Source organism: Nomascus leucogenys, chromosome 8, assembly GCF_006542625.1.
Source record: "Nomascus leucogenys isolate Asia chromosome 8, Asia_NLE_v1, whole genome shotgun sequence".
Taxonomy (NCBI): domain Eukaryota; kingdom Metazoa; phylum Chordata; class Mammalia; order Primates; family Hylobatidae; genus Nomascus; species Nomascus leucogenys.
Genome location: NC_044388.1, coordinates 9,421,972 through 9,447,131, shown reverse-complemented (window position 1 = coordinate 9,447,131; position 25,160 = coordinate 9,421,972). Strand labels below are relative to the sequence as shown.

The 25,160-nt window shown below is 41.6% G+C and overlaps 1 protein-coding gene across 9 annotated transcripts in view; it reads left to right on the top strand.

Moving 5' to 3' along the window:
* The window catches only part of ZBTB38 (zinc finger and BTB domain containing 38), an 81,919-nt gene that overhangs the window by 17,846 nt on the left and 38,913 nt on the right, over positions 1-25,160 (top strand). For 4 of the 9 annotated variants that reach the window (XM_030816726.1, XM_030816729.1, XM_030816725.1 and 1 more), the window contains 2 exons: positions 807-1,819; positions 18,358-18,462. The gene's annotated coding sequence lies outside the window, so the exon portion shown is untranslated. Of the gene's footprint in view, positions 1-12; positions 691-806; positions 1,820-16,730; positions 16,897-18,357; positions 18,463-25,160 lie in introns of those variants that run through there. The other 5 variants (XM_012508589.2, XM_030816731.1, XM_012508591.2 and 2 more) reach the window with 4 other exon arrangements.

Genomic DNA, 25,160 nt, shown 5'->3' with positions numbered 1-25,160 from the left:
ATCTATAGCCTTTCGGTATTCCTATTAATGGCTTGTTACTTTACAGTTTAGCTTTTGGAGGGGGAGGGAGAAGATAAATCATTTTGCATTTTCTGTGTTCTGAACGCATACAGTATGCTGCTGTAAGTCTTAGTATTATTTAGGTCAGTATCCTAAGGATAGCTTTTATCGTTCATGATGGTCAGCTATACAGCCAGAGGAATTCAGCATCAATTTATTTTTCTGTTCTGATTTTATTCTGCTTCCAAGTTTTAAAAAATCCATTCACATTTTAATAAAATTCTGAGGCGGTATCTGCCGCTCTGTACTGCAGATACATTTAGCAGGATACATTTACACTGCTTGTGGTTAAAGGTTATAGCACGGATACAGACAGCTGATCATGCATTTTTCTACAAGCCTGCCGGCACCATTTAGGATTTTGAAAAATAATCTAGAAATGCTATACTCTTTATGAAAATTATTCTTTACTTTGCAAGAGCTTAACAATTTTGCTTTTTTTCTTAGCAATTCTATAAAATTAACAATCTATAAAATGCATCCCAGACCAGATACATACTGTATTGAAAGCTTTCTTCAGGAAGAGAATATGAGAGTGTTCTTTCCAGCTTATTTTCTTCCTTAGCAAAAGGATTGTTTGATTCTCAGAAGCAGAAGGACACATTCATTGTGGAGCAGCTCTGCTTAAGTGTATGAAATGCCTTCTGTCTGGTTGCAGAATTTGGAGTTTGCTAAACAGTGTTTAGTGATTGGGCTCATCTTGCATCACCAGTTGATGACATTTTTCTTTGTTCCCTCCTACCCAGTTGAACCAAGACTCTGAGGCTGATATGCAATGTCACTTACAACATTAATCAGATACTGCATTTAAGGTGAGCTGTCCCTTGCCTCCTCCTTCCCCAGTGCTCGTGTGCTGCATGCAGTGCGTATCTTGCTTCTGCGAGCCTAAGATGGCAGGCAGGATTAGCCGTGCTTGTGCTGTGTGTGCATGCTGTGTCTAGAATTCATTACACGTTGCCTAGTATTTCAGATGTGAGTATGTAAATGCTCTGTATGCCATATCATCTGGTAGCGAAGACTTGTTTTTGCCTCATTACAGCCATAGATACTTCAACATCACCTTTCATTTCCAATTCATTTGCTTCTGGATGTTTGCTTTTCATCACATTCAAAATATGATTTTACCTGTCTTTTTTTAACAAAACCAAAACCCCCCACAAACCCTAAAAACAAAAACAACAACTAAACTCTGCTACCAGATGGTGTCTCTCCTTTCGTCGTGCATTTGCTGTCTTTTAAATAATGTATGTTGTATTGTTAATTAATGTGAATATCAAATTAAACACTTGAAACTTACATATTTATTATGCAGGTAGGAGGCAAGGTGGATTCTATTTTTAACTCTTATGCACTCCATCATGTGCAAGCAACTTGGGTTCTCAAATTTGTATTTTCAATGCTGGTATCAGTGGTTTGATTTTCAGCAAATGTGACAGTGGCCTTTGCAGTGGTCAGCTCCGAGCTTTGAACTCTCAGAGGAGGAAGGGGAAAAAAATTCAACACACCACCTCCTTGGTTGCAGTCTCAGAAAAACCTTGGATGAGAAACTTCTTTTTTCAATCCTGTTTTCCTGTTGATAAATTCAGTTCTATGATCACAGTTCATTCAAGCTGTTCTGCGTATGATTTTTGTGTGTATGTGACAATTGCATCTAAAACTTGTGAGCAAGAAGACAGAGAAATCAGTTGGTCTCCATCGCTTTACATAAAAATGGCTGAGTGTCTTGTCATGCTAGCACTGCATTAAGTGGTGCATACAGGTAGGTTGAAATTTGCATGTTTTTATAGTTTTTTTTGAGGCATGCAGCAAGAACATTAGATGTATTAGAATATGACTTTTAAAAAAACAAAAATTAAATAAGACAGTTGTAATCTTTTGGGGGAGGGTTTTTAATTGGACAGGCTCTGCTATTCAGATGGTATATAAATGTGTAGCTTTTACAAACTTATTAAATGATTCTGCCATAAAAGGGAGATTTTTTTAAAAAAATCATATATATGATAGGTGTGGTGCCATTAGACAACAAAAGAATTTTTTGAAAAGACTGATGATTCAGCTCCATTTCAGCTTGAAACTAAAAATAAATGGGTTTCTGGAGATGATTTCAAAGAGCGTAAACAAGCTTAATAAGAAACATTAAAAATATTTAAATTTTAAGAAGCGGTCTTTAAACGTGTTATATGAAAGATGAAAATAAAAACTGATATGCTTCCAAAATTAATTTTAGGTAATATACAAGAATACATTATATTATGTATATAATTTGGGGGGATGAGGAGTTACAATTTTTAAAGAGGGAAATATTAAATATAGATGGCCCTCTTAAAAGAAATAGAGCTTCACTAAATGAAACCGAGCCCCTAGAATGGTTCATTGCAGACCATATAGCTGTGGTTCTGGCACTTTTCAAAATAATTTCATGAGCTCTTTCTTTTGAGCTTAACTTCTCAAATATATTTTAGTTTCAAATTTAACACTGGGCCAGAACCTGTTTCCTTGGTAACCAAATCGTATTTAAACATGCAATAACAGATATGCAAAAGAATGTCTTTAAAAAGGAAACAAATGTTTAATGAAAAATTTACAGTTCTTTTTCCTCTCATATAGAATCTGAACTGGTTTTAGATGGTTTTTAATGCGGTCTTCAAGCCTTAAAAATTAAGCCATGTTTCTAAACATATAGAGAAAGCTTGCACAGTGACAGCTTTTCTCTCCCTCCTTTGTGCTCAGTACTTTCAAAATTAAGGTTTTCTTTGCAGTATGCTCCAGAATGCAGGTCAAGGTTTGTGTACAGAGGTGTAGTTTCATTATCACAAGTTCACCAGCACCACTGAAACAAAAGGTATTTCAGAAATTCTGAGAATCAGAAAATGCTTGTACTCTTGCCTTCCCTGATCCCTCCGTTGGTAACCTCAGTGCTGTCGGTAGACAAGGACCCAAACCCAAGCCTACCCCTCCAATGACAAGTGCACCCTGAACCTTTGTGGAAATATCTCTGTAGGTGTGTTAGGAAGATGGTGCTAAACCTGAAACCTCCCCGAGGTTTGCTTCGATGTGAAGAACATTGAGATTCAAAACCATCTGTGTAAATGGCTGCTTTATTCTAGCAGTTTAACTAATACTCTGTTCCATAGCACTATCGTAGAATTGAACCACTCTAATGGGCTGAAGGGTGGTGGTGGTTGTTGTCATGTTGTTTTGTGGCCAACTAAAATATTTTGCTTGGAGTCTTTCTCTGGTTCAATTATTTTAGAACGTGATTCATCTCATACTGATTTTGTTCTACGGGCTTGCCATGAAATACCCTTCCTGCAACACCTTTTTTTTTTTTTTTTTTTTGGCTGTTGGGAGCCATTTTCTTTCTTGCCTGTGACTTTAAATGACTAAGTACATTTTGAATATAGTATCAGTCAGAAGATTGTAAACTGAAGGGAAATATCAGAAACCTGATTCAATATTGCCAATTTTTTTTAGTACCAACAGCATTAACAGTTGCAATAGGATCAAGCTAATTGTCATTCGCTCTTGAGCAAATAATGAGCCAGGCATTTATAATTAAAACACTACTGCTAGTCAGAAAGCTTATAACTACAACGTCTTCTATTTTGATAGGCCAGTACAAAGTAATCATTTTGCACCTATTTGAATCTTAATTACAAGATTAGATGGATGCAATGCAATTGTTTTACCATTAAAATGAATGCCTGATAGATTCAACAGTGTATTTCTTCTTTATAGAATGTCGATTCTTTTGTTTGTAACTCAAGCATGGTTGCGTCATCTTGTAGATTTTCATACTTAATGGGGTTTTTTTTTGTGGCATTATTCACTTATGTTGCTCTTAGTCTTGCCTAAAAGAATTTTAAACCCCATTCAAGGATCTAGAAAGTCAAATAAGATTGTTGGGAAGTGTATCGTATCATCGTCATTCTAATAAATAAACCAGTGAATAGAATAATAATTACTATATATTACTTCGTTGTGTTTCACCTTAATATTTTGCCTTCATATTTCACAGCAATCTTGATAAGGCACAAAGCTTTCCTAAACTTACCCATTTACAATTATTATCGAATTTCCAAGATTAGCTGAAAGTGCTTCTTGATGATTGTAGAGGATGGCACTTACCCCATCTCATTGTTTGAAAAGCTATCCTGAACCCATTTACACTTTTTTGCTCCGGTATTTTTACTGGGCAGGCCAGAGCAGGTGCGACAGGAAGACTGTGCAAACAATTGCACTGTTCTCACCAAAACAAAATGGGCAAATATGTGGTTTTCTGTTGGAATGATCTATAATCTAAAATACTATGATATTTATAATACTATAATACCAAGATTGCATCTCTTGCCATAATACTAGAGTGGTATTGATCTACCTCATCCATTTCCATGGATCCCCCGGAGATGGACTGGTAATCAGACTATGACTTAGAGCCTCTTTACTGTTATATGAGAAGAATCTGGATAGAGATCTAGCACTTTCTCTTTAGTACTAAGTCATGCTAAGTCTTTGAGTTCCTGGTACCATGTGGTTCATTCTAACAGCTCCTTTCCAGGGAAAATGCTGTTCTTAACAGGTCTCTTGGTAAATAAACAGTCAACACATTTATTGAGCATCTACTATATGCCAGGCATATTCCAGAGAATGGGAGGGTGCTTGCAGGGAGGGGAATAAGCAAAAATATAGATGTAAATAAAGAAGGCAAGTGCACAGAGGAAAATTAAAAATTTAAAAATGAAAGTGGGCCAGGCACGGTGGCTCATGCCTGTAACCCCAACACTTTGGGAAGCCAAGACAGGAGGATTGCTTGAGACCAGGAGTTTGAGACCAGCCTGGGCAACATAGCAAGACCCCATCTCCACAAAAAATTTTAAAAATTAAATGGACATGGTGGCTGGTGTGCACCTGTAGTCCTAGCTATTCGGGAGGCTGAGGTAGGAGTATTACTTGAGCCCAGGAGTTGGAGGTTGCAGTGAGCTAGAATCATACTACTGCACTCCAGCATGGGCAAAAAGCAAGACTCTTTCTCTAAAAAAAAATTAAAATTAAAAAAATAAAATAGAAAGTGAGGGTTATGTGGTTCTAGGGAGGAGAGCCACTTAAGAATGGTTGATCAGAATGTTCTGAGGATGTGGCATTTAAGTGCGGATCTGTGTGCTGAGAAGGATCTAGTCAGGTGAAGATCTGACGCGGGGCATTACCAGGAGAGGAGTGCTCATGCTCAGCCTTCAAACTTTCCTTTCTTTTGTAAATGTTGCTATCTCAGAGCCAGGTCTGACAGCTACAAGGGCTGAGGCTTAACTTAGGTAAGCTTCCCCTACAGTAAGAGGATGGCCCAGGTCCCTGTGACTGGTTTTAGCCAGTCAAACTCCCAGAGTCTGGTACTCATGGGGTCATTGCCTTTGACCCAATCACGACCCTGAAACTGCTTCAGAAGGTACAGTACGTTGCAGTGCTAGGTGGTGATGAAATTCTGGCACAGATTCAGTGTCAACCCAAGAAATGCACAGAAGAAAGACCTCTCAGAGTAGAGAAATTTCTGAGAAGCCTCTTGCTTTATTTTTCATAAGAATTCCGGAATTTAAACCAATGGCAAAACGTTGAGATAGTCATTGAATTTTTTTTCAAAGGCAAAATGGTGGAAGGGTTTGTCTCATCTCGTCTGGCCAGTAGATTGTCTTAGTCCTAAAATGCCTCCCACCAGAGTGAAGTTTTTTTCAGGTTTTGCTAAAACGCTTTAGCTCTGCACACATCTTTGCCTGTTGGTGGCTTTCTAAAGAACTAGTGAGGTTTTTTTTTCCTCCATTAGAGCAAGTCATTCTTTAAAAAATTCTTCTTAAGAACCAGAACTCTTTCATGCTTTTCAGGCTGTTCTGTTGACAAAGGTCAGGGAACAAAGGGAGAAGTTTGCTATGCGAGTTAGAAACTATAAGGCTCTTTTGAGCCTTCTAAACATTTCAGAAGCACCTTCTAAAATTGATTCATTACTTAGCAGACTTTGCTTATCACAGTAGAGGCGGCCTGGCTGGCATGTTGTACTTCATTTGGTTTTGAGAGGCCCTGAAACATTCCACAACATGAAGACAAGCTTGTTCGGTTCCTTTGTAGTAAAGTGGGGAAGGGGGCTGGTGATAAAGGGGCTCTCTGCCCATTAGTGAGGAAGGGGACTGCAACAATTCAGTTCACTTCTTTGAGCATTTGTTGAGCATCTGCTATGTGCCAGACACTGCTATAAGCCAAGCAGAATGAAATATGACATAGTCCCCTTATGAAACTGCAGTCCAGGTTCCCACACAAGGGTAGATCATTGTATGGACAAGCACAATTGTGTATCCTCCCTGTTCCAGGAAGAAATAAATGGTGTGCTGTTCTCTTAATGGCCTTTTATACTGTTCGCTGGAGGCCATCCCTCAGTTTTGGGCATTTCAGCTGATGACAAGGACATTTCTTCACTTGGACTTTGTGTCTTGACCTCACCACCTTCCCGAGATGTCTTGGCTCCTAATAAGCCACCGTATGTCTGGCTGCCCTTCTCCAAGCTGGTCCGCCTGCATTGCCAGGTGACCTCAATAACGGCTGCCACTTTTGCATTCATGAGCAGATGTTAAGTTGAGAAGCCCTCAAATGCAAAAATTTGAATTTGTGATGTAGGCAAGATATTTTTGCTTTTTTACCTTCCCTGGTTGACAGTGAGGGGTCTCCATGCTGGCTGTTCTGCAGAAGGCTTTCTGGGCAGCAGGTAAATCAGAGACCAGTTGCAAAATCAATTGTCTTTGTTAGGTGATCCCAGCATGCCACTGCCTTAGCCTAAATGTCTCATTGACCAGAAAATTGCTCTTGTGATCTCATAACTCATTTTGCATTTTTTCCCCCTTAATGTTCTCCTTGCCTCTGCAGCAATTCCTGCTCAGGGTTCAAGACTGAACACTCCCTATGTTTGGCCTGTGGAGGGAGTTTGTTTTCTGGTGCTGTTTGGTTTGAAAATTGCCAGTGTAAATATTCTTTCTGTGCTCATGAAAAGCAGTGGAGGCTTTCATTATATGCTTTCTACAATAAAACAATCCTCTTCCTTACTCTGTGGCCATTGCTACCAAATGGATATTTTGAAATTTCTTTTCCTCTTGCTTGCTAAAATCTCCCACCCTGTCTGAGACCTTGCTCTAATTAAGGCCTAACAGTCCTGCCGACCTTCCCCAGCGCTGAGCATGACGTAGAGTCCCTGCCCCGAGGGCCTTACAAGCCAGTGAAGCCAGAAAACAAAAGCCACCAGCTGAGAGTGTGGTTAAATCCCAGAAGGGCAGTGCCCTTGTCATTTTTTTTTTTTTTCCTTTTCTCTTGTTTCTTGAACTGAGGAAGGGAAGAGAGGAACCTGGAGCAGGGAAAGGAAGGAACTACACCCTGGAAAGATTCTCTGAAGTACTCAGGGTACTGGGGAAACAATGCGGAAGAGAATGGGGTGGTCATCTGGTAAGCAAAATGGGGAGCTGGCTGTAGATAGAGAGGGCAGCACGGGGGCAGGGTGAGGATGCAGAAGATAAGAAAGACGGAAAAAAGGAAGCAGTCAGGAGGCAGCCAGGGGACAAAAGGAGATGCCGCTCTGCTGCGCCATGGAGCTGGCGGAACAAGGTACCAGGGAGAAAGTGGGAAGGGGTTGCAACTAGAAAAAGAAGGCTCAGGAGAGACCTTAAATGCAGGTTGCAGGCCCTGGTTTAGAACTGGGCTTCCCCTGTGACCTCAAGGCAGCTTTAGTAGAAAGAGCACTGGTCTAGGAGTCATGCATGGTTTCATTCCACCACTTAACTCTCCAAGAGACCTTGAGAAGTCCCATCTTCTCTGGGCCACGGTTCCCTCAAAGATAGAGTAAAAAGAGTCTAAAATCAATAAGGCAACAGAAACATGTAGTTCAGATTCCCATAAGAGCATACAGACTGGGTGCTATGATGTACTCTCTGGCTTCGCTCATAATGTTGGCCTTGCTACTTAATTGCCCCACGTTGCCTATTGTGAAGCGCCTACCGATTGATGTCCTTAAAGGTGATTTATTTACTACAGAGTCATATGAACTTTCCATTTCTTTTTTCTTTCTTTCTTTTCTTTTTTTTTTTTTTTGAAACGGAGTCTCGTTCTGTCGCCAGGCTGGAGTGCAGTGACGCAATCTCGGGTCACTGCAACCTCCGCCTCCTGGGTTCAAGCGATTCTCCTGCCTCAGCCTCCTGAGTAGCTGGGACTACAGGCATGCACCACCACGCCCATCTAATTTTTGTATTTATTTTTTTTAGTACACACGGGGTTTCACCATGTTGGCCAGGATGGTCTCAATCTGTTGACCTCGTGATCCGCCCGCCTCGGCCTCCCAAAGTGCTGGGATTACAGGCGTGAGCCACTGCGCCCAGCCTGAACTTTCCATTTCTATCCAAGTCTCCTATTCTACATGCTGAGGATGCCAGAGGGCCCCCTTAACACCACTCCCCACTACCCACTACCACCCTCCTCCCCATCACTGTACTAGATCTGAATTAAACATTAAATGAAATAAGCAGACTTTTTATTCATGCTGTGTGATCAAGTGCTTTTGGTCATCTACAAATCACAGACTGAAGACCTACCCAAAATACCTGCTGTACACTGCAGATTTTAGAAATTATTTTCCCCAAAGTCAGGTTGCCCACTGCAGGCATGCTAGTTTGCTTTGGGAGCCCCCAGAGCCTTCCTCTTCCTTCCTTCACCAGCTTATCCAGCCCCGAGTCTGAGTGCCTGTGGAGCCATCCTCAAAGGATATTCTGATTGTTTGAATCGCTTGGTCTCCAGGAGAACCACACCTGGCTGGCATACCGGCATTTAGCACTGCATCATCCCTGTACTTCCTGCTAAGCTCTTATGGGAATCTGAACTACATGTTTCTGTTGCCTTATTGATTTTAGACTCTTTTTACTCATCTTTGAGGGAACCGTGGCCCAGAGAAGATGGGACTTCTCAAGGTCTCTTGGAGAGTTAAGTGGTGGAATGAAACCATGCATGACTCCTAGACCAGTGCTCTTTCTACTAAAGCTGCCTTGAGGTCACAGGGGAAGCCCAGTTCTAAACAAGGGGCTGACAAACTTTTTCTGTAAAGAGTCAGACAGCAAATACTTTAGGCTTTATGGCATGAAAAAACAAATTTTCCACAAATTGAGTTTAAAGATCTACTTGGTTTTTATTAGCAATTCGTGAATCAGGCAGCACACTATCTATAACAAATAGGAAGGTATTCTGTTGGGCATGGCAGAACAATTGGTTTTTAGAAGGTAGCTTAGGCAGGAATAAGGAAATAACATAATACAAAAAGCAGATTGGTTAACATCAGGTTACTGCAGGTAATTTTCCTTATAAAGGTTAAAGCAGAAGGGACTGCTTTATCATTCTGGCTAAAATTGGCCTATTATCTCTCTCCTAATTTCTCAAGTCAGATAAACAACTTCACTTCAGTTTAGTGATGTGTAACTTTAGCATGAGTGACTCCATTTTGGTTTGGTCTCTTGGGGCTTAGCACAGGAGCCAGTCTAAATCAGTGGCCTTCTATACACTTAATTTAACAGTGGGTCAAGACAAAACTGAAGATACTTCATAGGTATTTATATAACAAGTGACAAAGCAAATTTTCATAAATTTTGTATTGATGAAATTCAAAATACAATAATATATAATGTTAAGTATAGTAATAGTGATATACTATCACAGATACAGAAATGAATAAATGTGACTGTGTCTGGAAACTTCACTTATAAACTCTGAAATCTGCATTTCATATAATTTTCACATCATGAAATACAGGCATACCTCAGATGTCACAGGTTCAGTTCCAGGCTACTTCGATAAAGTGAATGTTGCAATAAAGCAAGCTACACAAACTTTTTAGTTTCCCGGTGCATATAAAAGTTGTGTTTGCAGGCCGGGCGCGGTGGCTCAAGCCTGTAATCCCAACACTTTGGGAGGCCGAGGCGGGCAGATCATGAGGTCAGGAAATCGATACCATCCTGGCTAACACGGTGAAACCCCGTCTCTACTAAAAATACAAAAAAAAAATTAGCCAGGCGTGTTGGCAGGCGCCTGTAGTCCCAGCTACTCGGGAGGCTGAGGCAGGAGAATGGCGTGAACCCGGGAGGCGGAGCTTGCAGTGAGCCGAGATCGCGCCACTGCACTCCAGCCTGGGGGACAGAGAAAGACTCCGTCTCAAAAAAAAAAAAAAAAAAAAAAGAAAAAAAAAAAGTTGTGTTTGCATTATACTGTAGTCTATTAAGTGTGTAATACCATTATGCCTAAAAAAATGTACATACCTTAGTTTAAAAATAATTTGTTGCTAAAATATGCTACTGATATCTGAGCCTTCAGCAAGTCATAATCTTTCTGCGGGTGGAGGGTCTTGCCTGGATGTTGAAGGCTGCTGACTAATCAGTGTTGTGTTGCTGAAGGTTGGGGTGGCAATTTCTTAAAATAAAACAACAGTGAAGTTTGCTGCATTTATTGACTTTCACAAAAGATTTCTCTTTAGTATGTGGCACTATTTGATAGCATTTTATCCACAGTAGAAATTTCTTTCAAAAGTAGAGTCAGTCTTCTCAAACTTTGTCCTTGCTTCATCAACTAAATTTATGTAATATTATATATCCTTTGTTGTCGTTTCAACAAGGTTCACAGTGTCTTCACCTGGAATAGTTTCCACCTCAAGAAACCAGTTTCTTTGCTCATCCATAAGAAGCAACTCCTCATCTGATCAAGTTTTATAATAAGATTGCAGAAATTCAGTCCCATCTTTAGGCTCCACTTCTAGTTCTTTTGCTATTTCCACCACATCTGCAGTTACTTCCTCCACTGAAGGCTTGAATCTCTCAAAGTCATCCATGAGGGTTGGAACCAACGTCTTCCAAACTCCTGATATTTTGACCTCCTTCCATTAATCATGAATGTTCTTAATGGCATCTAGAATGGTGAATCCTTTCCCAAAGGTTTTCAATTTGCTTTGCCCAGATCCTTCAGAGCAATCACTGTCTATGGCAGTTATTGCCTTATGAAATATATTTTTAATAAGACTTGAAAGTCAAAATTATTCTTTGATCAGGACTACAGAATGGATGTTGTGTTAGCAGGCATGAAAACAACATTCATCTCCTTGTACATGTCCATCACAGTTCTTGGGTGACCAGGTGTATTGTCAATGAGCAGTAATATTTTGAAAGAAATCTTTTCTCTGAGCAGTAGGTCTCAACAGTGGGCTTAAAATATTCACTAAACTAGATCTGCTGTCATCTAGTCACTGTTGTGCCATTAATAGAGTACAGGCAGAGTAGATTCAGCGTAATTCTTACAGGTCCTAGGATTTTCATAATGGTCAATGAGCAGTGGCTTCAACTTAAAGTCACCAGCTTCATAAGCCCCTAATTGAAGTTTTGAAGCCAGGCATTGATTTCTCCTCTCTATTTATGAAAGTCCTAGGTGACATCTTCTTCCAACAGAAGGCTGTTTTGTCTACATAGGAAATCTGTTGTTTAATGTAGCCACCTTCATCAATTGTCTTAGCTAGATCTTCTGGATAACTTGCTGTAGCTTCCACATCAGCACTTACTTCACTTTGCACTTTTATGTTATGGAGACAGCTTCTTTTTTAAACTTCATGAACCAACCTCTGCTAGCTCCACATTTTTCTTCTGCAGCTTCCTTACCTCTCCTAGTCTTCCTAGAATTGAGGAGAGTTAGGGCCTCACTCTGGATTAGGCTTAGGCTAAAGGGAATGTTGTGGCTCATTTGATCCTCTACCCTGACCACTCAATCTTTCTCCAGATCAGCAATAAGTCTTTCTTATCATTTCCATGTTCATTGGAGTATCCCTTTTAATTTCCTTCAAGAGATTTTCCTTACAACTTGGCTAAATGCTTAGCACAAGAGAGCTAGCTTTTGGCCTGTCTTGACTTTCAACATACCTTCCTCATGAAGCTTAATCATTTCTAACTTTTGATTTAAAGTGAGAAATGCGCAATTCTTCCTTTCACTTGAACACTTAGAGGCCATTGTAGGGTTAATTGGCCTAATTTCAGTATTTTTATAGATGAGGAAATATGGAGGTCCAAGGAGAGGAAGAGAGGTAGGGAATGGCCAGTCAGTGGAACAGTCAGAACATAAACATTTATCAATAAAGTTCGCCATCTTATATGGGCGTGGTTCATGGCACCCCAAAGCAATTACAATAGTAACATCAAAGATCACTGATCACAGATCACTATAACACATATAATGATAATGGAAAAGTTTGAAATATTGTGAGAATTACTAAAATGTGACACTGAGACACAAAGTGAGCACATGCTATTAGGAAAATGGCACCAGTCAGACTTGCTTGATGCAGGGTTGCCAGAAACCTTCAACCTGTAAAAAAAGACGCAGTGTCTACAAACCCAATAAAGTGGAGTGCAATAAAACGAGCTATGTTTATATTCTCCTTTTGATTTTTTCCCAATAATTAAGAAAATGTATAAACTATTCTTAGCTTGTAGGCCACACAAAAACAGGTATCAGGCCAGATGTGGCCCAAGGGACCTAATGGGTTTTGCGGGCCCATTTTCTCATTGGAAACCTGTAAACTGGGGCCCTATTGGCCAGATTCAGTCCACCTGTGTGTTTGTTTCACTTCTAACAATGTTTTTAGTTGAATGAGTCGCCAATATTTTTGTTTCTTGGTTTTAAAATGATATTACCTTTTTTTTTCAAATTATAAAAGTAGTATATCCCTACTGTGAGGTTATTTCGAGTGCTGAACATTTTGGCCTTTTATCTATGCATGGTGCATTTTTTAATAGTTGAGATAGTATTTTGTAGACAAACTATATATCTTCTTGTCTGCTTAACATCCTAGCAGAAGCATTTTATATCATTTTAAATAAAGACTTTTATTAACATAACCTTTTAAAACTTTATGAAAATCTTAAACATGTGTAGTAGAGGCTAGTTTAATGAGCCCTCAGTTAGTTCTTTGACAATTATCAGCTGCCAGCCAACCTTGTTTCATGTACATCTCCTGTATTTTTTTTTTTTTGCACTGTTCTTGTAACACTTCTATAAGTTTGAAATATTTCGGAATAAAAAGTTTTAGAAATGTAGATTACTTTTAAAATATATTTTTAAAATGTGGATTACTAAAAAAGAAAAGTAACCACAGTACTAGACCACACCAACAAAGAACAGTAATTCTTTAATAACATCAAAACATAATAGCGTTCAAAAAATGAGAGGTCATCTTTTAAAAAACCAATTTATTTGTTCAAGGCTCAAATCCAAATAAAGTCCATACAGTGCAATTGACACTATTAAATTTAATTTATAGGTTTCTCTCCTCTCTTTTTTTCCTTGCTATTGCTGTAAAAATTTTGTTGAAGAAACTGTAGTTTCCTCCTATCTGAAATTTGGTGATTACCTCCCTTGGTGCTGTTTTATGTGTTTATCTCAGAGATTTCCTGTAAATTGGGAGTTACATCTACAGCCTTGATCAGATTTATATTCCTTTTTTTTTTTAAGTAGTCAACATTTCATGGCTTTTATATAAAAATCCTGATTTAGGCTCCCTTAGGAAGTGCTGCAGATCCGGCATTTCCACCTGGCAATAATTGGTCTGGGGTTGGGTAGCCACCATCCCCATTCCCCACCTCCCAACCCCATTTAGGTGGGACTTGAATCCTCCTGCAGGCCAAAATTCATGACACTTCCCATAAGCAGTTTCACACATTTATCTGCCTGGCTCCCACAGGCATGGGAAGTTGACACCCCTATTCTAAACATTGCCTCTTCAAGGGCTTTGGTAGATTTACTACCAAACACATACATCACACACAACAAGTAGCCTTTCAAGAATGTAGTAGAGATGAGAAAAAATGATTTGGAAAGAGACTTCCTTAAAGTGCTTGAAGGGAAAGAGATAAGCAGCCAAATTAGGGGAGGCCAAGTTATAGAATTTGGTGAGAACCCAAGTTGAGGGAAAGAGGAAAAAAAGTAAAACCATGAATTAAATTAACAGAGTGCTGCTAGTGTGAGAGTTGGAATGAGTTAACAGATTCCTAACCAATAGTAGGAAACAAAGACAGCAAGTGGGTTTAAAAAAGATACTTTAGTCTTTTAATATATTATAATATTGAAACCTTAAAGAGAAGACGTTAGTAAGTGTTAAATTGGCCAAGAGTCCTAGTCAGAAGGTGCAAGCAGGCAGTTGTAGGATAACGGAAACCTGTGTGGAGATTAAATGAATGAGGTAGGAAAGCCTTCTAGAAAAGGCCCCTGGAAAAGGATCAGGAACCATGTTGTGGGAATGGTGAAGAACTGGTGGAAATTTAAGAGAGGAGATAATCTTGAAAGTCTTGCTTTTTTTTTTTTTTTTGCAAATGTATTGACATGAGAAGTATTATAAAGATAGAGGAAACACATCATGTTTAGTGGTCTTGAAAATGATAAACTTTTACAGAAAAGAAAGTAATTATGACAACTTGGGCCCTTCCTGGAAATTTCCAGATAGTTCCCCATACTCAGAAGAATGATTAAGAGAGAGAATCTGTGACTGGTTATGAGGAAGGATGGAAAATTTTGAAGGACGGGTTGATTATGTAATTTTTAGACTGTGTTGTTTAAAACTGTTGCTGTGATATTTAGTTATTAATAACAATTTGGGGAAATCTAGCCACTTCTGGAGAAACATTTGGCTCTAATAAGAAAGAAATGCCACTGTTTGTGAATTCCCAAGTGGATGTAAAGACCCATTCACTTGCTAAGCCTCTTAGGAAACCCAGAGCCGGTTTTACCCTTAACAAGCTGTTGACAGAGTCTGGTCAAGGTACCACCTGGAACATGTTAACAATACAAAAAAGTGGATGTGGAGTCAGACCTGTTTCAATCCCTTTATGTCACTCACCATGTGACCCTGGCAGATTACCCATGGAAAATTTCTAGGGTGTAAACTTTGTTTTACACACAGTAGCTATGATTCTCACTGCTTGGATGGTAAGAACTTAGAACTCTCTGAATACTTAACTTCCAGTACCAACAGCAGCCTACAACAGCCTACAATCATAGCACGCTTACATAATACCAAGTACTCTTGAAAATGCTTCACATGTATTATCTCATTTAGTTCTTAAAAAGCCCTACAAGGTAGGCACTAATATTAAAATTAGTCCCATTTTATAGATGAAGAAGCCACGGGAGTTGAGCTAACTTGCCTAAAGTGTTAGCCTTGTAGGCAACAAAGCTGGGCTTTAAACCCAGGCAGGCTGAATCCAAAGCGGAATTGCCTTGCCCTACCACCTCCCACCTTCCAGTCACAGGGAAACACAGAGAGCAATACCGCATACTAGCACTTCCCAACCCTGGTTCCTTATCCATTTGCCTCAGTTTTCTTGGAGGTCTTTGAGTAATTTTCAGAGTTTCCAAAAGCTTCAGTGGAAACATACAAACATGCAATTATTAATAGACCACAAATTTTTTAGGTTGGAATCCACTATTAACAACAGGTTAGCTCAGGTTTTGAGGAAGCTCTGATTGGTAATTGCATATACAAAAACATTGCAGGTTTTTGTTTTTTTTAAGTGGGAAGATGAATCATTACTTAATAAATGCAATTTAGTTGAGTAGATCTTTCTGAACACATGGCGTATGGAGCAAGAATAAAGGGTGCTTGGCTTTGAGGAGGTTGGGAAATGCTAATATACATGTGTACGCATGTTGCCCAAACTATCGGCCTTCAAAACTCTTCATTTTTAAATAACATGATTCTTTAATTTGACTTTGAGTCAATATATTTTTCCCTCATTATTTAAAATGTTTTGTTGGCTTTATATTTCATATTGGAGTCTATTCATCAAGTGATCACATTCTTAAAACACGGTCAGGAACTGGGATGCAGAATTTCAAGTACTGTAGATTCCTGGCTGACAACGTAAAGAATTGACTTTTTAATCTTTTTAAGCTGTGGCCTTGAATTTTTTTTTTTTAAGAAAATTTAATAATAAGACTCTACTATCAAAACACAGGGAACATGGACGATTTAAAAAAAAAAAAAAAAAAAAAACACCTGTCCATTATTCGTGCATTAGCTCCACATGGCCAGCTTGTGGCAGGCCCTCTCTGAATACTTTTTCAATGAGCAGCCCCTGGATCTTGGAAGAAAGATGCCAGCGGCCAGGGCCCTTCATTTAAAGAAGAGGACTGGGTCTTTTGCGTGAAATAGTTTCTGTGCCACGTTGGGAAAAATCAATCTAGGCCTCTCTTGACGGCCATGGAAAAATACAGGTGACTCCTTATTCCTGAGAATTTGATGCAATTGAAACAGCGACTTTGCGAATCCTGTGTGCAGAGTCTGGAACAGGAGCCCACGGACCCTTTTGCGGCCCGAGGCCTTGTGCTGACAGTCACCAGGCTCTGTGGCCCAGAGTCCTAACTGCGTTGTCCTTCGGCAGGTTCTGAATTGTGTCCTCCCCTAGGAGGCTGAGGCCGCTGCCTCCTTGGTGGGGGGCCCCGGCTGGCCACTGGGTCGGGCATGGGGTCTTGCGGGGCCCTCGGGGGTCCCGCCGCCGCCCTCCTGAGGCCTGGTCCTCGGCGCCGCAGTTCCCCTAACCGCGGGCCCGCGGGGCTGCGGGTCGGGCCGACCTCCTCCCGGACAGGCTGCGTCCTCTGCCCCGCGCCGGGGGCGGGCCGGGCCGGCAGAGCCGAGCCGCCGGCGTCCATTTTCTGGGCGGTGCTGTGCAGCGCCACGGCCGGACTCACGGGTCCGGAAGCACCATGGACCCCCGGGGAAACGCGTCGGCGGCGGAGGAGCCGAGCCCCGTAAGTGCCCCTTGCAGGGTCTTAGCGGGGCCGGGGGCGGGACGGGGCGAGGCGCGGCGCCCGGGGCGCCGCCAGCCCGATCGCTCCTCGCTTCTGGAGGGAGCCGGGAAGCCGGGCTGCGGAAACCCTCGCAAGGGTTGAGCTCTGCAAACGCAGCAGAACCGAGCTGCCCGCGGGGAGGAAGCGCCCGCAGGTGCCCCGACTCCGGGGCCCGCGCCCGGAGCGGGGCGGGGCGGGGTGGGTTCGGCTGGAGAGTGCGGGCAGGTTGCGCGGCATCTCGTGGCCCAACTGCGCGGCTGTGCTAGAGGGCGGGGGCCGAGGAGGAATGCGCTCCTGGGGCTGGGGACGTGGTGGGCTCGAGTCCAGCGGGCTCGGGCACTGTTTTGACAGTCACACCTCCCGTCTCCTGGATTGGGAATCGGACCCTAGCCTGAACCTACGGGAATTTGGTAATTTCCTTGATGCAACACTAAGCCCCTGGAATTGAACGGGAAGTGCAAAGGCAGGGCCCTGCCCCCCAGGGGTTTGCAGTCTCAGCCGCCTACTTCTGCAGTAGTAAGGTCTGCTCTGTTGGTACAACATAACAACACAACCGCCCGCCGTTAGCCACTTTTTTATAGGGTACATCATAAATCACCTGAGATTTTAGGCTGTCCGCGGTTCCACTTTATAACTCCTGCACTGCGGTAGGTAAGTGCCTAATTCCATTCTGGACATTGGCCCTAATTGAGTATCCCTTCTAAGCATCAATTATAGGTGATATGTGTTATGGTGCCTTATACATATTTTAAAGGTTAAAGACTTTTTCTGTGAAGCTCAACTACTTGGTCAGATTCTCATGGTTAAAAAATGTGAAAGAGTTTTGTCCTGGTTTCAGAGAAGCAGCTAGTGAGGCGCTATATCTAAGTGTAGCGTTTTTCAAGAGTGGGGGACCCATTCGAAGATTGTGGGATCAGTTTAGTGGGTTGCTACTGGAAATCTTCTTAAAGATATAGAATATATAGTACAATACAGAGAAGAATAGAAAAAATAACGTGCATTGCACATAGTAAGGGTAAGCATTGTTTTATGAGGTTTTTGGTTTTCAGTTTATATCATGTAAATTTTTAAAACAGTGGGTCACTGTCTGAAAAGTTTTTAAAACCCTGACTTACTGGTTAATAGCCCAGGCTTTGGAATCAATTGAATCTGGATTTGAGTTCTAATTGTCACATAAACCAGCTGTGTGACCTTGAACAGGTTCCGTGGCCCATTAGAGTCTCCGTTTCTATAGCTGTAAAATGGGGGAGTGTTCCCTATATCTGAAGGTTGTTATGAAGACAACATGAAACCACATATGTCAACCACTTTGTGGGTGTTGACTTATGTGTTCGATATGTGCTAATTGCAGTTATTATTGTTGCTAAAACATGAAATCCTAGCAGCTAGTCATGGGACACTGCACTTTTTTTTTCTTTTTAGATCTTGATGTGGAAGAAATGGAGGACTCAGAACCAAGGATTTCCAAGTGATTTCTTCCAAAGCGCAGGAATCTCACTCTGTTAAAGCTGGTCTGTTCTAACTGAGGTAACTAAAGTCGCGTCTCTCCTTAGTCTACATGAGATAGGAAATGGTCTTTCTGAGGGACTCCCAAAGGGTATGTGATTCAAGACAGCAATCCACCAAGTTTTGGGGTTACAAAGTGACCATGACACTCAAGTGATATGTTACTGGGAGACCGGATGTGTGAAGCCCCCATGATGAAGGGGAACTAGGAGATCAAGGCTTTAGGACAGCTGGTTTCTTGTTCCAGTTCTGTCAGCAATTGTCGTGGGGTCTTTTACATGTCTCTTCACAGATCTCTAGTTTCCCTAGGCTGGAAGGATGCACTGACATTGCTGAGGCCCGGAGAGTTTAAATGACTCTTCAGGGTTACCAGTGGGTTGGGGTCAAGGCAGGACTGGACCTTGGATCTTCGTTGCTGAGTCACGTAGCCAGCTTCAGGGCCCTCTGTGAGGTGAGCGCTCTGCTAGGCACCGAGTATACAAATGTGAAGAGACCATTCCCGGGACACTTGCAGCTGTCGCAGACAAATATTGACGGCCCAGCACACTAAGCTCTACCTTGGAGCCATAAACAAGGTCCCAGATGGTGACAGTAACAACTACCATTTGTCGAGCATTTGTGTGCGTGTGTACGCTAGGTAGTGTGTGAAGGGCTTTAAGCACAGTATTTTTTTACCCCTCACGATAGCCCTATGAGGTGAGGAAGAATAGGCGTAAAGGATTGGAATGTGAAAATAGAGACAGGTCATGGAGAGCTTTGTGTCTCATACTACATGTATGAAGTCCCTTCTGGGGGCACAGCTCTTTGCCAGGACTACAGAGTGCCCATCCTGGAGGAGCTTGCAGCCTGATTCCAGAGAGGCACAGTAGGATGGATGGTGCTTGCCATTCACCCCCACCTCCTTCCCCTGCTTCTCCAGCAGTTGCAGAGTGGAGTCCATCTCAGGGACAGACTGGAGTCATAGACACACCAAAATTCCTACCTCTAAATTCAATTTTTCTTTTTTCTCCACTTAAATCTATACTTCCACCCATCTATTGAAACTTATGCCCTCAATTTATAAATGATAGTAAGGCCTTCTCTGAATTCATTCATTTATTTTTCATCAACAAATGTTTATTGAGCTTCTACAAGGCACTTGGGTACTCAAGACCAGACAGATTTGTTTTTACAATCATATTAGTCATTTCCAGTCTTTTAGCAAAGAATTTGTTGTTCAAGTGTTAGCAATTTTCTATTGTTAATATGCTGGAATGTCAGCTCCATGGATGTTGGAGATTGACCCATACGTAGAATTCCAAACGGATGTATAGGAAAGTCATTTAAGACGTCTTAATATCTTCAGAAAGGAATTTCACACTTCTCTTTAAAAGTTTGATTTTGTCATTCTTGTTACCTGCTTACAGAGGGCTTTTCATTTGTACATTTAACTCATAATCCAAGAAAAAGCAGTTTGGCAAGGGGGCTTTGTTTGGTTTGAAATGTTCTCTTCTTTTAGCTTTGTAGGCCACAGAAGACTGTGGGTATTCAAAAGTAAAGTAATTTAAGAAATATGTTTGTTTAATTTATAAAGTAGAAAATTAGAGATAGCTCTAAGAATTGCAATAAGCCACAGAAATCAAATCGCAAAACTTGAATGCTACCTGTAATAACTTAATCCCCAAATAAAACGAATGAGATGTTGAATGTGAACCTGCTTTGTAAACTTTAAGGTGTTCTATGAATGTTGTACAGCAATCTACTACAAGTATGACTGTGCTAGAGAGAATGGAGAATTCAGCTGCCACAAAAATCTGGTCTCTTCACTCTCAGACTCTGTTGAGGAAAGAAGATATGCAGAAATGACCATGTGATAAATGCAAAAAGAAGATATTTTGGTAATTTGAGGAGGAAGGGGTCCCTTTTATCCCTAGCAGTCAAGAGACTCTTGAGAAAAAGCATCTAAGCAAGTCCTTGAATGACGTGGCATTTCAATAAAAGAGATGGGGAGGAGGCATTTGAGATAGGAGGACTAGTAGGAGATGGAGAAACTTGGAGCATATTCAGGGAAAAGCGTCAAGTCCAACTGAGTTAGAACTGGTCTATATACAGGCATCAAAACTGGAGAACATTCGGTGCCAGATGATACAGTCTTGAATGCCAACTAGGAATTGTGAATGCATTAACCAATAGGTGTCATTAAAGGTACTTGAACAGGGGAGTGTTGTGGCTGTGCTTCAGGACCAGGCTCTTGTGAGTAGTTTGGGGGGAGATCGGGAGGAGAGGCAGGGCAGAAACTAGAGGCCAGAAAGCCATTTAAGCTACCACAACCCACCAAGGAAAAAGAGGGGCAGGAGAGGCCTGAAATGGATGATAACAATGAAATGGGAAAGGAACAGATGCAAAGGGAAGAACTGACAGAATCTGATGTCTCAGTGAAGGAACAGCTAAAGCTGACACTGCGATTTCCAGAGCAGTGGTACCCATGGAGGAAACTCAGAAGGAAGTGAGGAGCTGCATTTTAGAGGTGCTGTGTTTGCAGTGTTGAAGCATGCTGTCTCCCAGGCAGAAGGGGGCTTTGCGCTCCACAGGAAGGCCAGGGCTCGTTTGGGAGTCTTTGGTTTACAAGAAAAAGTCGAGAGACCAGAAAAGAGATTTTTGAGAGAGAATATAGGGGAAAAATGGTTGAGGATGGAGCCTTTTGAGAAAAGAAAGGAAGATCTAGGGAGGTAGATAGAAGTCTGGCAAGATAGTAAGGAAGAACCATGGAAGAATGCAACTCCAGAAGCCAGCGGAAGGGGGTTCCTGATGGAGGGAGCCAGGCACGTGAGACCGTGGAAGGTGAGGGATGAGCTTAGGAAGACTGGTGGATTGACAAGTGCAAAGTTACATTGTTGGTGTTTTCCTTTTTAAGGTAATATGACGTGTATGATGAATATTAAGTGGTTTAATTTACACAAATTAAACCACTCAAATTTACACAAATCAAGAATCACTCTTAAATTTGTCCCCGGCAAGTCCCAAAACACATTTCTGATTATGAAAATTCAGGCTGTTAAATGTGGTTTTGATAGTAGTCATACACTGTATTCTGTTGTCAGCATACAAATTAAAGAATATCCCTTAATAGAATGAGTCCTTTTAAAACTACATTTCTGTTGACGCAGAAAGTTTCTAACAGTAATATAATTCCATTGCCGTTTACCATATGGCTATTGTAGGCCATGTGCGTGTCTGCGCGTTTTCACGTGCATGTGAGCTTAGTACAATGGAATGAGGAGACTGGGGTCAGATAAATCTAGTTTCACAACCTAGCTGGGCCACTTTCCAGACTTGTGACTTTAGAAGAGTTTCTCTCTAAGCCTGCCTTTTTCCATGCATAACTCATATAGGATTATTTGGAAGACTGATTAATATATAATTGGGTCAGGATTTCTATATACCATAGTAGGTAACTAATTAATATTGGTTCCCTTCCCCTCACAACCTTGTATAGATATGTAAATTTATATATTGTGCATCTACACTTAAAGCCTTATCTTTAAGACTCATTTTAATTTGTTAATTTTATCGCAGAAAGCACACACCTCCTATTACCACTGATTTATTCTGGGTTAGTCCCAGTGACCATCAATTTAGTATGGACAAGAATCCACCTGGGGAACTTGTCAAAATGTAGATTTCCAGGTGGGGCAAGGGAATCTGTGCTTTAAACAGCACTGTCATGGCTGGTGACGAAGATCAACAATTGCCAATTTCTGCGAAGCACAGGAAGAGATAAACCTGAGATTTGAGATGCTAGTTTCAAATCCTGTTTCTACTAGAGATATGTCTATGCTCAAAATTTTTATATCATTAATGTTAATGGATTATATGCATAATCAGATAAAAGCAAATACATTCCAGAGAGTCAGGGAATGGTGGTATTATTGCACCCTCCCACCCCACATGGTCTCATTGCTCTCTGCTGTGTGATCACAGTACTGGATAACATGCTGCCTGCAAACCAGTTTCTTTTTCTGTGGAATAAGTGATGACACCCTGTCCCCATGGCCAGAGTTTGCAAAACCATTGTAACTTGTTTGTTAGCAATATATATATAGTGACAACACTACACAGTCATGCCATTAAAGTATTCTACATGACTCTGTCTTCTGGTGGGTAAACATCTCTGTCATTGTATTATTTCCCTCAATCTCTGCATCTTAAAGTCACTTAATTTTTAGGCTAAAGTTCATATTCTTCATCTATCCCAACTCCATTTTATAGATGAAAAAATCATTTGGCTGGGCATAGTGGCTCATGCCTGTAATCCCAGCACTGTGGGAGGCCAAGGCTGATGGATGACCTGAGGTCGGGAGTTCGAGACCAGCCTAGCCAATGTGGCAAAACCCCATCTCTACTAAAAATACAAAAATTAGCCGGCCTGGTGGCACACACCTGTAGCCCCAGCTACTTGTGAGGCTGAGGCAGGAGAATCACTTGAACCTGGGAGGAAGAGGTTGCAGTGAGTTGAGATCGCACCACTGCACTCCAGCCTGGGTGATAGAGCAACACTCCATCTCAAAAAAAAAGGATCATTTTTTTCTTCCTAGTTGTAGCTCCCCCCTTTGTTTATTCACAACAAAGGATTGAGATATACAGACATGTTTGGTGTTTAACTTAGATATGGAAAGTATAAAACATTTGACATGTATATTGAATTGCTCTTTATGTTCTCTATACATAGTTTAGAAATCAGATGCCTTAGTGGGAATATATTTATGAAAACTATATTGAGTCATTTTAAAACGATGTCAGCATCCTCTTGCTGGTTTGCCTCTTTGGAGGAGGATGCTGATGGCCTGGAGCCTTTCCTAGAAACAGAGTTTCTCTCTCTATACCCACAGCTCCCAAGGAAAGAGGATGGAACTGACATTCATGGAGTTAGGTCTATACCTTATGTGCATTATCTCAGCCATCTTTTAGAACCTCAGACAACATGGTGTGGCAAGTGAAGCAAAAAGAAACTCAACAACTACAGCCAAGATTGTAGAGATGGGAGTTTATTTTTTTTTTAATTATTATTTTTTAAGACAGAGTTTTGCTCTTGTTGCCCAGGCTGGAGTGCAGTGGTGCTATCTCAGCCCACTGCAACTTTGCCTCCCGGGTTCAAGTGATTTTCCTGTCTCAGCCTCCCAAGTAGCTGGCATTACAGGCAACTGCCACCACACCCAGCTAATTTATGTATTTTTAGTAGAGATGGGGTTTCACCACGCTGGCCAGGCTGGTCTCGAACTCCTGACCTCAGGTGATCCACCGGCCTTAGCCTCCCAAAGTGCTGAGATTACAGACGTGAGCCACCGTGCCCATCCTGAGGTGAGATTTTTACGCCCTGGGGTCTGTCTGACTCACAAGGCCAGCCTCTTCTCTCCACACTCTGGGCTGCCTCCCCAGCCACATAGTGAGAGTATGAAACAGGTATTTGTTCCTGATTTTAACTGAGAGGCTCAGAGATCCTCGTCCTTAATATTATTGTAACCTCAGAATTTTTGACAAGAAGCAAATGGAGCAGAGATAATGTGCAAACTTGAATTTGTTCAGCGAATATTTACTTAGTATCAACTACGTGCCAGGTAGGAGATCAGGAGGACCCCACCCTCATGGAGCCTCCCTATATCCCTAACCTATCCTTATCTACTGTCTGTGCTGCTGCAAGCTTTTCTTTTAGAGTAAAACACCAATAGAGTTCCACACTGATCAGATCAATCAATTTGTGTCTTGCTATAGCTGTCACTGTCACTGTGCTGGGCTAAATGTTCCCAGAGCCTATACCAGTTGAAAGTTTAAAACTGCTCCTTGGGGGATTGCCCAGAGGGCTAAGTAAATGTTTGTTGATTACCCTCTGAGGCCCTGAGGAACTCTACAGGGGGCTAGGAAAATTGCCCAGAGCCCCTGCAGGGCTGGGTTGGGGTGAGAAGAAAGACATCCGTGAGAATCCAGAGGGGAGGCCTAGGAATTGTTCCCAGCATGACCTTGCTTGTTTGGTTTCCTCACCTGTAACCAGAGGTTTCGCTCAATGATGGCTGTTTCCTTCCGGCTCTAAGGTGTAGTACTTTATTTTCTTTTGAGCAGAAAAGCAGAGGTGTTGGGACAAGCAGGGGCAGGGACTCAGTCTGAGGTCTCCCAGGGGTCTCAATGTAGGACAGCTCCCTCCTGTCCTCATAGATATGCCGGTATTAGCCAGACTTTGGGTTCTGCCTTTAACCCTCTATACTTGAGGAAAGTGCATGAATTTAAGGGTGGGAGATTGTCCACTTCTGAGGGAATGAAGACTTACAGAAGGATTGCAACTGGCTGGTAATCATGGTTTTCAAATTTAATGCTTATAAGGAACCTGGGAAATAAACTAGCCCGACCTCTTTGCATTCCAGATAAGAAGAGTCCAGAGAAGTCTTAGGACTTGCTCAAGGCCACATCATTAGTGGCAAAGTGGGAACAGAACCCACTGTCCTAGGCCCAGTCTGCCAGAAAAAGGCAGGTTATCAGAAGAGCAGGAGATGGCAGTCAGCAGCAAAGCTTAAAGAAGGACTGGCACTGTCCCATGAGAGCAAGCTGACCATGACATCTGCTGGGCTTCCAGCAGACACACGCAGTAGGACACCGTGATGCAAAGCTTCTGGTCCAGTTGGAGCCCTTGGGTTTTTGCCAATTAAGATAGTCAAGCAAATTTATTTTTGACCTGGGAGAGACAGAAGGCT